At 37.8% G+C, this 13,548-nt stretch overlaps 1 long non-coding RNA gene across 1 annotated transcript in view; it reads left to right on the top strand.

Annotated features, from left to right (window-relative positions):
• LOC129491704 (uncharacterized) overlaps nt 1-12,502 on the top strand; it is a 69,507-nt gene extending 57,005 nt beyond the window's left edge. The window contains exon 3 of the long non-coding RNA XR_008660596.2: nt 11,510-12,502. This is a non-coding gene — a long non-coding RNA (uncharacterized lncRNA). The remainder of the gene's footprint in view (nt 1-11,509) is intronic.
• Nucleotides 12,503-13,548: the final 1,046 nt, after the last annotated feature.

Raw genomic sequence — 13,548 nt, forward strand, 5'->3', positions numbered from 1 at the left:
ATTTAACACAAAGGTGCACTGTGCATTCTGTTTATTGGTTATGTATACAGGGAAGTGAAAGAACATGGCCAGAAACCATTAACAGTGGGGTGTGTGTGTCTGTGCTTAGGTTTGAGTGAGAATAATAACATGAGCATTTAGCCCCTAATATTAGTAAAAAAAAACAAAAAACAGGGATACTTTTCAGGAGTTTTTTAAAAAACAAATATGCCACACAGACTTTATACCCTAAGATGAAAGTAAACTCAACTTTCATCAAGACTTTTTGGAAAAAATGTTATAGAAATTGATGGATATTATCATATGAAACAGCAGCAACTGCTTTCAGTGAAATAAGATGTCTGAACTAAGCCTCCTTCCTTCTCTCTTATTCTTTTTCCTCCTTTGGCCCTATTTTTTATTTCTGTGTGTATTTAGTTAACAAAAAAATGCCAAGGTAATTAAGGTATATGGTCCTCACTTTTTGAAAGGCAATCGACAACATAGATAAAAAACATTTAGCATATATGCTTTAGTATTTTAGTCACATATTATCTGTGTAAATTATATATATAGTATATTTCAGTTTTCCAGAAACTTTATTAACTTGAAGCTGTAACTCCATTAACTTTATTCCTTTTTTATTTCCAAAAATAGAAATATGTCCCAAAAGACAGGAATGCCAACAAAACAATAAAATAACCTTTAATATCAATGTTTGTGAAACAAAATTAGAATCAAAAGAGATTTTTCCTTTAAGTACATTTATAAAAATGTGCTGGGCTGGGTGTGGTGGCTCATGCCTGTAATCCCAGCACTTTGGGCGGGCGAGGCAGGAGGATCACCTGAGGTCAGGAGTTCGAGACCAGCCTGGTCAACATGGTGAAACCCCATTTCTACTAAAAATACAAACATTAGCTGGATGTGGTGGTGTGCACCTGTAGTCCCAGCTTCTCAGGAGGCTGAGGTGGGAGAATTGCTCTAACCCAGCAGGTGGAGGTTACAGTGAACCAAAAGCATGCCACTGCACTCCACCCTGGGCGACAGAGCAAGACTCCGTCTCAAAAAAAAAAAAAAAAAAAAAGGTACTGACTTGGACTAATTATTTATCATAAATATTAATGCCACTTTTTAGAAACAACATTTCTTGTATTATTCTGTCTCTGAGCTTTCGTAGGAGTAGGCATGTTTAAGGAAAATACTGCTGATGTTATGCCACTGAAAATAAGCACATAGATATATGGCAGCTCTCTCAATCCCGACTGAGATGCATTTGCCCCTCAAGTCAGTTATTTCTCTATTCAGTATCAAATTCATCACACAAGGCATAGTATTTAAAGGTAACACCAAAACTTTTATGAGCTTGTTTATATAATAATAACTGCATTTTGTTGCAATCCACAAACCTAAAAGCAGGGATTTAGTTTAGCAGCAGAGGAGCCCACTGATGCCTGCCTATCTTTCTTCTGGCACAGTGTTGTCCAATTATTTTGAGCTTATCCTAAGCTTCATGTGAGTTCCCTGGATATCCACACAAATAATCATCATGCAGACAAAACAGAGGTAATACGAATAAACAATAAAAATATTTTTAAAGCTATTAAAAGTTGTTCCTAGGTAGAAAGTTTGTTTAAAGCAACCACCAATAATTCATTCTGTACTAGGCTCTAATAAAATCTATCCAAATGTTCACAAACTGAAAAATCAATTCTTGCTGATCATATTTTAATATATCTGGAAATTAATTGCAGCTCTTTAATAAGAGAGTTTTCTACAAATACAAGCAAGTTTTTAAAAAGATCCAAAATCATTGTTTGGTCAAAGAAATCAGAAAAATAATATCAAAGTATTTGAAAAACAATGAAAAAAACCTCTATGTATCAATATATACCCAACATAGTTATGGCAGGCATGTTATGGCTACCAAAAATATGTTTAATGAAAGAATTCTTAAAACCTACTTCTAGGTTAGGAAACATGGCAAATGGAAATCCGGGTTGCAGATGAAATTGTTTGCTAAGCCTCTGACCGTAAGAAGGGGAAATTGTTCTGTATCATCCAGGTGGGCCTAATGTCAGGAACAGGGTCCTTAAAGTGGAGGAGAAAACCAAAAGACAGAACCAGAGAGATGGGATCTTGAGAAGGACTTGAACAGACATGGCTGGCTTTGAAGGCTGGAGAAGGGGCTGCGAGTCCAGGAATACAGGTGACTTCTCTCAGATTGGTACAAAAGTAACTGCACTTCTTGCCATTTTAATACATCAAAAAGCACAATTACTTTTGCACCAACCTAATAGAAGCTGGAGAAGCCATGTCAACAGATTCTTGCCTATCACCTGCAGGAGGAACACAGCCTTGCTGATACTCTGATTTCATCCCAGTGATACCTATTTAGGACTTCTGAGCTCTAAAATGGTAGGACAATAAACTTTATGCTCTTTTAAGCCATAAGGTTACAGTAATTTGTTACGCAGCAATAAGAAACTTGTTGAAATATGTTCTAGCTTCAAATATTTTTATGCAATAAAAACAATCTAAGTCTTCACCTTATATTTCTTAAGTTCAAAAATATGTTAAATAAAAACCAAAGCACCCAGTGGCAACAATACCCCAGTGGCAGCAAATGCACATAACACCCATCTTGGTTTCTAAGACCATTCTCCAAGAAAATGAACCAGCACACTTTCAAGAAATGGTAGATTCTAGGACTGAAGCAGAAAAAAATATAAGATAATTCCAGAGCATCTTGTAGTGTCAGAAAATAAGGAAGTTCTCAAAACAACAGCAACAGAAAAACAAATCAAGCAAAACACAATATTTATAGTCTGTACTGTTAATGTGATGTTAAAAAAATGGTATTTTAACTCTCTAGTTTCTCTCTCCAAAACACACAACCCCAATCTAGTCATAAGAAAAACAGCAGACTAATACCAGGTGAGGGACATTGTATTAAACACCTGGACAGTACTCCTCAAATATGACAAGGTCATCAAAGGCGAGTTTGAGAATCTGTCTCAGACAAGGTGAGCCTAAGACAGCATCACAGTTATAGATACAATCCTAGAGAAGAAAAAGGCCCTTAGGTGTGCAATAAAATAATCTCAATGCAGTGTGCACTTTAGTTAACAATAATGTGTCATTATTTATATCAAAATACCATACTAATGTAAAGAATTATCATACTAATGTAAGAAAAGACAACGTGGGGTATATAGGAATCTACTGTTTTTTTTCTTAAAAATTGTTCTAAAATTAAAAAGTTGCATAAGAAAAAAGGAAAATAACATTTTAAAAACAATATATTAGAAAATGTAAAGTTAAAGTTGTAAGAAAATAACAAAAAAGTCTGGTTCTTTATAAAATATAATCACATAGAAAAATCTTGAATATACTGATTCATGTGAAAATGAAATCATTAAGTAGGAAGAAGACAGAAATTCAAAAAATACTTAAGAGGCTTAGCAAACAATTTAGCAAAAAATAAAAATTTAATATAATTTCGAACAAGCATTTTTAGTTTATATGAGGTATAAGATGTTGTGGTGGACCCAAGGGTACTGAATCATTATTCTTACAGTTGACAAATAGAGAGAAAAGCTAGTAGGTATCCTGCCTTCTCTGAGCTATTACTTTGGTGCATGCAAGTAGTTGATGGGAAAGAAATCCTTCATTATAGACAAATTCCAATTAATTATAGAAGGACTAACAGTATTAGAACATCACAATTTTACAATCCCTGATGGAATCTTTTTTAAAAGAAACTATCAAAAATAGCTGCTAAAACCATTAATCAAAACTTTGATGTGAAACTTTCCGCTGGGAATATGAGGCTGAGCACACTGATTTAACTTTGGTATCAGTAAAGTGGGACAATCAGAAACTGTGGCAAATAATGTGATGAAAGGGAAAGCTCGTAGCCTTGCCTGTGAATCTTTTTGTGTTCAAACAATTAATCCTGAATCTAAGCAAGACGTTTGCTCTTAATACTAGAATATAGAAAAGGGCTGGGAAAACCCTCAGCCAAATCATAAATGTGAAGGTGGACAAACGTCCTAGTGCCCCACGCTTAGATGAACATGGTATTGTAATAAACCACTTTGACCAATACATGAGTGGTATAGCAAAAAAGATAGAGAGGGCACTTGTAGAAGGAGGGGACCCCACTGATGAGGTGGTAGGCTGTGGAGGGAGAGGAAGCTGTCTATTGGCATATGAGTAGGTCTCCGTCACTAGAGAGCCTGTGACCTTCGCAAGTGTTTGTCAAGGTTTCAATTTTTCCCCCCTTAGCTGGGGCACGTTGCCTACAGTGGGCTGGAGTTGGGAATTTATTTATCTTCTCCCAGGTCAGGTGGGCTCTGATAATACCCCAGCAGGTTAGGCTTGATTTAAGAGTTTCTCCTGAGAGCAGATTAGTTAAGAAAAAGAGAGTACCATGGCATATTTCCAAATGTTTCCTTTTTCTCCAGGGATTTTTCTCTGGTTTTCACTGTCAGAACCTGGTTGAGTTTCTGGGGGTAAACCTTGCAAAACTATGGGATCTTCACGCCAATATAAAATATATCCCCATGGGATCTCCACCCAGATTCACAGTATATACCCCTGGGATCTCCACCCCACTATACAGTATATCCCCCTGGGATCTCCACCCAGATTCACAGTATATCCCCCTGGGATCTCCACCCCACTATACAGTATATCCCCCTGGGATCTCCACCCCAGTGCAGTTTCCCCCTCGAGATTTTAACCATCAGACTTGTCCACTCAGTTTAGGTCTCCCTGCCATAGCTGTGGTTCCCACGGAGGATTCCACTTCAGTAAACTGCAGTTATCTGTGCTCACCTGCCTGTCTCTCCAAGGTCAGGGGAAGCGTTTGCCCTATGATGTCAGTTTTCTCCAAGATCTAAGAAGAGTTGTTGGTTTTTCAGTCTGTTAAGCTTTTTTCTTGTTGTGAAGAAGGGAGTGAACACTTCCAAGTTTATTCCGTGTCCTACAGGAAACAAAGTCTCCCTTTGAAATTTGCAAATTGTCTTTTATTTACTTGTTAACGCAGTATACACACAGGATTAAACACCTAAGATGCACAAAAGTGTCATGCAGTGAATTTACATTTCCTAATTATCACTTGTCCTTCACCCTATTCCACCCAGCAAAGCGACAACTGGTCCTACTCTCATAGGTCTTTCCAGGATTATTTTATGAACACAGAAGCATATCTGCATATTAAATCATCATTTTTTAAGAGTCGCACATTATACATATTGTTGTGTACCTTTAATCTGTAACTTCTGGGTTTTGTTTTTATTTAAAATAAATCCACATTTTACATACTATTTTGTTGTTTTAATTCTATTTTTAATCTTTTACTCATCTAGAAATTTTTTACCAAAGATATGAGATAATACCCTAACTTTATTTAGTGAGATAATACACTACAATGTCAATTGTACACATGCCATTGTTTAAATAATGAGCTGTTTCTACCTAAAGCAGTTTTCATCTCATGGCACATGTGTGGCTATCTGTGGACTCTACTTGTGTATCCATTCTAGCACCAAACTCTTTTAATCACAGTCTCTTTATAACATGTTTTTACCTACTGCACAGTTAAAATATTTTCATTATTCATATTTGTCAGAAACTTTTTGACTATGCATTTTCCTTTTCTCATATTAACTTTAGGAATAGCTTGTCTAAGACAAGAAAAAAAGACTATTTTTTTAATTGAGTTAAATTATATGATAATTTGTGTAAAAATAAGACATGTGTTTCTAAACTTTGCCCTTGTCAGAAATGTACATTTTCTTTGATCCAGCTTTCTAACTGATTATTTTAGCTAGCAATGAGATAGACAACAATCAAATGGTTTTTGTTATATTTTAATTAAATATTTCTTGCAAAGTGAATGTCAATATAGACAATGTAATAGTGAGACTTCTTCTGGGAAAAGTGTTGAAATTAAAGATGCCTTCATTTGTAAACTGTACAAATGCATTGACTTCAAGGCATTTTGTGATCCATTTTCTACCCTGGAGAAGACTGCCCTGGAAGAGACTGTACCATGAAATTGGTTCAGGGATTTCTCATTTGTCCACTTCAATGCCCAGGAGATTGCTGATGAGCTCATCACCAAAATGAAGGATTTGGTCCTCAACAATCCAGACTATTTCTGGGCAAATGAGAAAAGGAAGGCCCAGGAGTTGGGCATTGTTGCTATAGCTGCCACTTAGGAAAGAAGAAATCAGGTAGTGAAATATCAGCCAACTTCTCATTGATTTTTAGCATTTTCAGACTTCCTTTCTTCAACCATGATGCTCAATCCCAACACCATAAATAGCAGATTAATAGGTCATTTTGTATCAAGATATCAATTATAAAAATCCTGTAATTGGCTAGGGACGGTTGCTCACGCCTGTAATCCCAGCACTTTGGGAGGCCAAGTTGGTCAGATCACTTGAGGTCAGGAGTTCAAGACCAGCCTGGCCAACATGGCTACTAAAAATATAAAAATTTCTACTAAAAATATAAAAATTTAGCTGGTGTTATGGCACACACCCACCTGTAGTCCCAGCTGCTCAGGAGGCTGAGGGTGGAGAATCACTTGAACCTGGGAGACAGAGGTTGCAGTGAGCCGAGATCGCATCACTGCACTCCAACCTGGATGACAGAGTGAGACTCCATCTCAAAAACAAAAACAAATCCTGTAATTGTATCATTTTAACAATTAGTTTTCTTGATTCTTGCAAAGGCCGGAGTGTTATCCTTTTTTATGTTCCCCATGTGAAATGGGATTTATTTGACATACTCCCATCTGAGTTTCTCAATGAAGGGTTGTAACTTCAGAAACATTAATAAAATACAACAATTGCCTTAGCATGAGGTGTGAAACTTTAATTAAAATATGCTTACTTAATTTGTAATTGGAAAAAGTGAGTTTGCTACCATGTGGTGTTGAAAACTCACACAAGGGGAGGTTCCTGGGTCCTCCATCTTTCACTGGTGTCAAAGGCTCGTATTATGATTAGGGCTGTGCAGGCTACGTGGAACTCATCTGCAGACAGTATCAGGACAGGAACATCATTCTACCCTCCTCTCTAAGATCTACAGTTACATGACCAGAAGGAAATGATATGGATTCCGAATTTCTACTAAATAAATAAAATACTTCATTGGCTTGTTCTGTAATACAGCTGGTCAGACATTTAATTGCCTTTAATTCATGCTTATCTTAATTAATGTTGCCTGTCAGCAAGTGGCACTTATAGGTAAGAAATTCTTCTCTAACCTAAAAAACAAAAGTGAGTCTCACTGACTGGCTGGTTCATCGAGAAGCATAAATTCTACTTCAGAATGGGGTTTCTAAAAGATTAGAATCCAAATAATGGGAGATTCACAAGAAGAAATGGTCAGTTGGCTGGACTTTCCTTGAATGATTAGTCTTATCTAAATCAGGCTACAGTGTTATTGAGTTAACATTTTGCAGAATTAACTCAAATAGAAAATTTGGTTTATCAATCAAGTGGAAAATGTGGGGCTAAGAAGTCATTAGTCTTTTGCTCTTTTTCCTTTTTCTTTTTTTCCCTTCTTGGAATGAATAAATGAACTATGAAAAATTTTAGAAAAATCTACTCTGATATATATATATATAAAAGAAAAATCTACTATGATACTTTTTTCTTCTTCTCTTTTCATCCTTGAATCTTGACAAAGCAGATCTCATATGTATTCCTAAAAGGGAACTTGTAGCACTTCTCCTGAGAATATGATGCTGTAAAATATCAAAGGAGAATAAGGCAATTTAATGTGCTTCATAAGTTCCTACCCATGCACATCTTCCTGCTTAATCATGTGTTAAATCTTCTTACTTAATCACACACAGAAAGTCAGGTTTGACTTCCTGAATGCTTATAACACCTGTCTAGACTTGTCTGTTTTTTAACTTATCTGCATAAAGCACTATGCATGCTTCTTATATACTAGTATGTTCTCATTTCTATATCCTTAACTAAGCAATGCTAATAACATTTTACATCAGGATCACTGGTTGTTACAAATATATTTACTCTTTATTGTGCTACTGTTTTAGCTCCATATTTGCCTTGATGATGCTTCACTGCAAACCATCCCAAGATCCAGTGGTCTTAAACAATAAGCCTTTACTTAGTGCATGAGTTGGAGGGTCAGTGACTGGCAAGGTTGGGTGGTCCTCTTGGTCTGGGCAAGGCTCACTCACATGTCTAGGTTGGGCTGGCTTTTGACCTAGACTAACCCTAAAGATGGGCAGCCAAGTTCTTTTCCACTCTTCTCATCTCTTCTCCTCCAGAAGGTCTTCGCAGGCTCCTGGGAAATGGCAGACGAGACTGATCTGCCCAAGTGATCTGCCCAACTTGGCCTCCCAAAGTGCTGGGATTATAGGTGTGAGCAAGCGTCCCCAGCCAATTACAGATCCTAAGGCAAACGTGCAGCCTCCAGAGGCCCAGACCTGGAATGGGGACATCTCCACTCTGCTGGGTGGTCTCGGCCAAAACAAGCCATTTTACGAGGCCAAATTCTAGAAGAAGGAGGAGACTGTGAAGGTTTAATTTGAGGGACCACAAGGTCACCTGGCCAACAACATAGCTAGGGAACCTTGAGAAACAGCAACATTGAAGCAACTAGTCTATCCCAGCTACCAACAAAGTATTTTAATTCAACCCCAAGGGCCCCAAAATTATAAAAAGGCTAACATCATTTTGTAGGAATAAAACCCCACGGTAAAGAACATAACTGAAAAAATATTAACCTGAAAACCAGAGTCTTAATATATGTATTAAAAATCATCTTCAATCTTTTATTTACACTAGAATGCATCATCACAGTTGATGAGTGCAACACATTCAGCGTTTGCCAGCTATGTCCCGACAGGTTTCCAAACATTAACTCATTGAATCTTCGTAACACGCCTGCTATTAGCTCTACACTACACCAGGCACGTGTGGCTTCCCCATCCACCTTCCTGCCCTGGAAGGCAAGCTGCGTTATACATGGAAAATAAAGAGCTATGTCAAAATAGATCAGGACTAATTTCCATTCACCTAAAGTCTGTCCACTGAATGTGTTTCTTTTTATGTCCAAAGAAATCAGTTCATTTACATTTTCTATAAACTTAGTTACCAATCATGTTTTCTTCTTTTTTTTTTTCAATTAGGCTATAACTAGATAGGTAGAAAATAAAAAATATACACTTTTTAACTATGAAGTTAAAATAAATTGTAGAATGTGCTGCAAGAAGCACAATGGCATTTCATTTCATTTTTCAAGTACCATTTGCAAATGTGTTTCACATATTTAATATCTTCCTCCAATGAAGAAACAATAAACAGGAAAGCATCAAAACAGGTATAAAAAAATCCTTGAAAATCACCAGGTATTATCAGAGCCAGTATTATAATCATCATGCATATGGCGTCAAATGTAGCCTTATCGAAATTGAAAAAAAAAATGGCAACAACCAAGCCCAAAATCTTCATGATGTTCTGTAGCTTGCTCTATATTATGAATGTATTAATCTCATGCTACCTTTCTAAAAATGCTTCTACCTATTGAAAAAGCTATGCCAAGAATAGTATCAGGTTATTTTTCTGGTTCCTTTTCATAGACACTATTCCTTTTCGTAAGTAAATTATGAAACTCGGCACTGCCAAGTGTGTTACTAAATTATATGATTGTGATCTCCATCAAAGAATGGACTACACTTGTAGCAGACTGGTTGATTGTAGGAAGCACTTTTAACTTCCCACATAATTCCATGATCTGATTTTCCCATAGAAGTTTTAACTGTAGCATGTATGTACATTCAGACTTCTTATAGCAAATGAGTTGTCAGATTGCATATTTGTATATTTTAAGGAATATTTGTCAGAATTTAGGCAATAATCTATCTCTTTTAAATATTAACTTTAATGTACAACTTAAAATTCTTAGATTACTCTTTAATCATGCATAGAACATTTTTTAGTGTATCTTCTGTTTATATTCCTAACCATACCCTTTAGGATCTTTAGAAACTAAACATTTTCCCAAATATTTTATAATGAATATGTATAGTTTTCATAATCAGAAAAATAGACTAAGTGTACCATTTTAACTGTGAAATCTGGGAATTGAATCATGTTTAACCCTCACAATTTATTTCCTTTTTTAAAAATGTTATGCTCAAAGGAAATGTAGGGCCCCACGTTCGGGTCTACGTGGGCCACAGTACGAGCAGAATGTTCTTCCCATTCCGAGATCAAAGGAGTGGACGACAACATTGAAGACCTCATTCCTTACCCTAACGTGGAACCACAATGCCAGATAACCCCACATTTCCTCTGAGGACGTGGATTCTATTTTCCAGTTCTTTGAAACTGGCTCACCCTGTCTGTCACTGGATGATGAATGTGGTCTAAATAGCAGTGAGTCGGTCCAAGCCTTGGTGTTTCCCTTGCTCTCTCTTGCACCCTGTTCTGCCATCACTACGGGAAAATGCCCAGCCCTGGAGAATGAGAGGTGCGAGCATCCACATGGTCTCCTAGGGAATGCCCTCCTCAATGAGCCAACAGCCAGCTGACACTCAGGCCGGTGAGGGAACTGTACACATTCAGCAGGGCTCCCCCAGCCGCTGTCCCCGGACACAAGCACAATTCATGCTTGATGTTGTTTAGCACTGAAGATTCCTGGCTGTTTGTTACACAGCCTCATGAAGGAAAAGATTATTGATATATCAGGGTAATGTTAGTGAGTCTGAATTTTGAAACACAGGATAAATGACTCTTTGCATAAATGAAAGCTTTAAACAGGCTTCAATGGCCAAGTCTCAAAGCTTATAACCTAATCAGAGTTGATGGTTTTTATCATTTTTATGAATAGAAATCATATGGGTGTTTTAAATGTATATGCACCTAACATTTTCCAATTATTAATAGGCTTTCATAAATATTTTCTTTCCTTTTTGACAAGACCATTCACAGCATATATCGAGACATAAATGGCCATATTTTGCATCTGTTTTTTTTTGTTAGCCTTACAGAAAAGAAATGCCTAGAACTGAGAGTTTATCAATCAGTTTCCAATCTCTTTGAAAAGGACAATCATTTAGTATGTATGAGGCATACAGAGACTTTCACTGTAGTGGCAACAACTATATTGGCAACTAAAGAGACTCTGATTTGGAATCCCAGCTTCTTGGTTATCACCCAACTCAATAAAATTATCTCAGCTGTATTTGCCTCACTTGTAAAATGAGAGTAACAAAATCACACACAGAAGAAGTATAATGTACCACGTTATTCCTTGCAGTTGTGCACTTATATCTATTTACACGCAAGGGTTCTGTAAACTTTCAAGTACTACGTTAACGTAAGTTATGATCATTGTACCGCCTTGTCAAACATTTCAAGCAAACTTTGCCTCTCCTATCAATTTTATTTTCATTATGATTTGAGCTCTATTTATTTGGTTTAATGTATTTAATTATATGATAGCGATCACTGGCTTTTTTTCCTTTCCTCAGATCTTGACACTGCATACCAGGGACAAAATGTCCCATTGAGAGTCACGCTCTGGAGTGGGATGGGCAGTGAGAGACCCGAGACCGCAGGATGGGGAAGAAATAGCCCAGCTCAGGCTACTGGGTTGAAGAACTGCCAGAGAGTGATCGCCGACGTGCAGATTTCTGATCTACGTTTAATGTAGAAGCTGACTGTTCTGTATCTGACGTTTTATTTAGAGTCTATGAAGTAGCTTAGGCCAATTACTCATAGCCGCCTGCCCCTCCTCAGTTACCTGGACATATGTCTTGTGTTCTGGAATCAAAGCTAATTCTGAATGCGTATCCTGAAAACATGGGACACTTACTCAGATTTCACTCTTGGGTGTCATTGGCCTTTTAATTATTTTCTATCAATAGACCGACCTTAGATTTACTTGTCAAAAAAGGTAAGGTCATTTTATGAGCACTTTCATTCCAATTTCCCAGATGTCTTTTCTGATTAGAAAAACCTATAAACTATGTAGCTTTGAATTTATAGAATCATTATTCCTGAAGGTTTTGCTGTCCTTCGCGCTCAGAGATGGTCCTACTGACCCAGGATGGCAGAGCCTGTGATCGCAGCTCCAGGGGCACTCAATTCATTTGTTTCCCTGTGTCTCCATCTCCTCATGTTATCCTGTCACCCCACAAAGCACCTGCGTGCAACCCGGTCAACAGAGTCCATCCATAGAGTCCCACTGGTTCAGCTGGTTGTTTCCAGCTTTTTGACCGTGACCCACCGTGGGAAGCTCATCTTAAGTAGCAATGCAAATGACACACTTACACACGTGCACACACACAGAGCACTTCAAAAAGCAACACTTTATTAACTATGCTACTTCTATCGCATTTTAATCCCAGCTCTTTTTAACTTTTGCAGAAAGTGTTTATAAGCATTCAGTTGATTACTACCCACAGTTAGAAAAAAATATATTGGTCACGTGCATGGTAATAAAACTGCAGAGTGTACTGAGCATCGGTTCTTCACACAGTAATTCTTCACAACAACCGTCAAAAAGCGTCAGAGGCATATTAAGTGAATGGTGGTCTCGGCTCACAGCCTGTGGGTGGCTGAGTGGGCCAGCGAGGGGCTGGTCTGGCTGGAGACTCATGCCCTCGCAGTGAGTTGCGGATTGTTCTGTGCACCCATCTGCACCTCTGCATGTCAGGGGCTGGCTGGAAGCCAGTCTAGAAGGGCCAGAGCTGGGAGAGAGGAGAAATTGACTCTGTCGTCCACCTTGATAACCCAGATATATTCTTGGAATCACGGGAAAGGTCAACAGAGACAGGAGGATTTCTCGAGTACGTTTCAAGGCCTCCACTTCCTTTATCTCTCCTAACAGCTCCTCAGATACAATGTCACAAATCTTGGCCTGAGCAAGAATGTGCAAGTGGGAGCGAGGGTGAGAAATTGGGGTCATTCGCATCATCTATCGCAGAGTTTCATAAGGAAAACAGCTGTGACTTTCAGTGCAGCGTACCATCCTAAGCCAAACAAGCTACAAGCAGACCCTCGGTGCTCCTCAGTGCCCTGGAATGAAGCACTCCAATGGCAGTGTCTCTGTGGAATCTGTCATGGAAGTCAACCTTGTACGCTGGTCAATGTCTTGAATAAATGGGGAGAGGAAGAGGAGATTCTAAATGTCTTAACTGTGTAAGAAAATACCATGTATGTTAACCATGATGTGACTTAAAAATAAAGGCATTATTTTAATTTACACACTGGATAGGGAAGACACTTCCAAAACTCAAATGGCCTAGTACAGCAAAAGAAGTGGATGGAGAATTCAATTTCACACCATTGAACTAAAAGATATTTTTCTTCCCTAGCAACCACTAGCAACTGCAAATATCTATTTCTTTGGTATATTATAAAAAATAGGTACAAACAGGTCTCAGCATCCCTGGCCAGATCAGAATATCTTTGATTCGAACTTAGCAATGAAGAATTATTTTACCAGTATACACATTATTTTTTATATTGATTTTACCAATCATTAACACGTGCAATTGATGTGACA

This window comes from Symphalangus syndactylus, chromosome 10 (genome assembly GCF_028878055.3).
Source record: "Symphalangus syndactylus isolate Jambi chromosome 10, NHGRI_mSymSyn1-v2.1_pri, whole genome shotgun sequence".
Classification (NCBI taxonomy): domain Eukaryota; kingdom Metazoa; phylum Chordata; class Mammalia; order Primates; family Hylobatidae; genus Symphalangus; species Symphalangus syndactylus.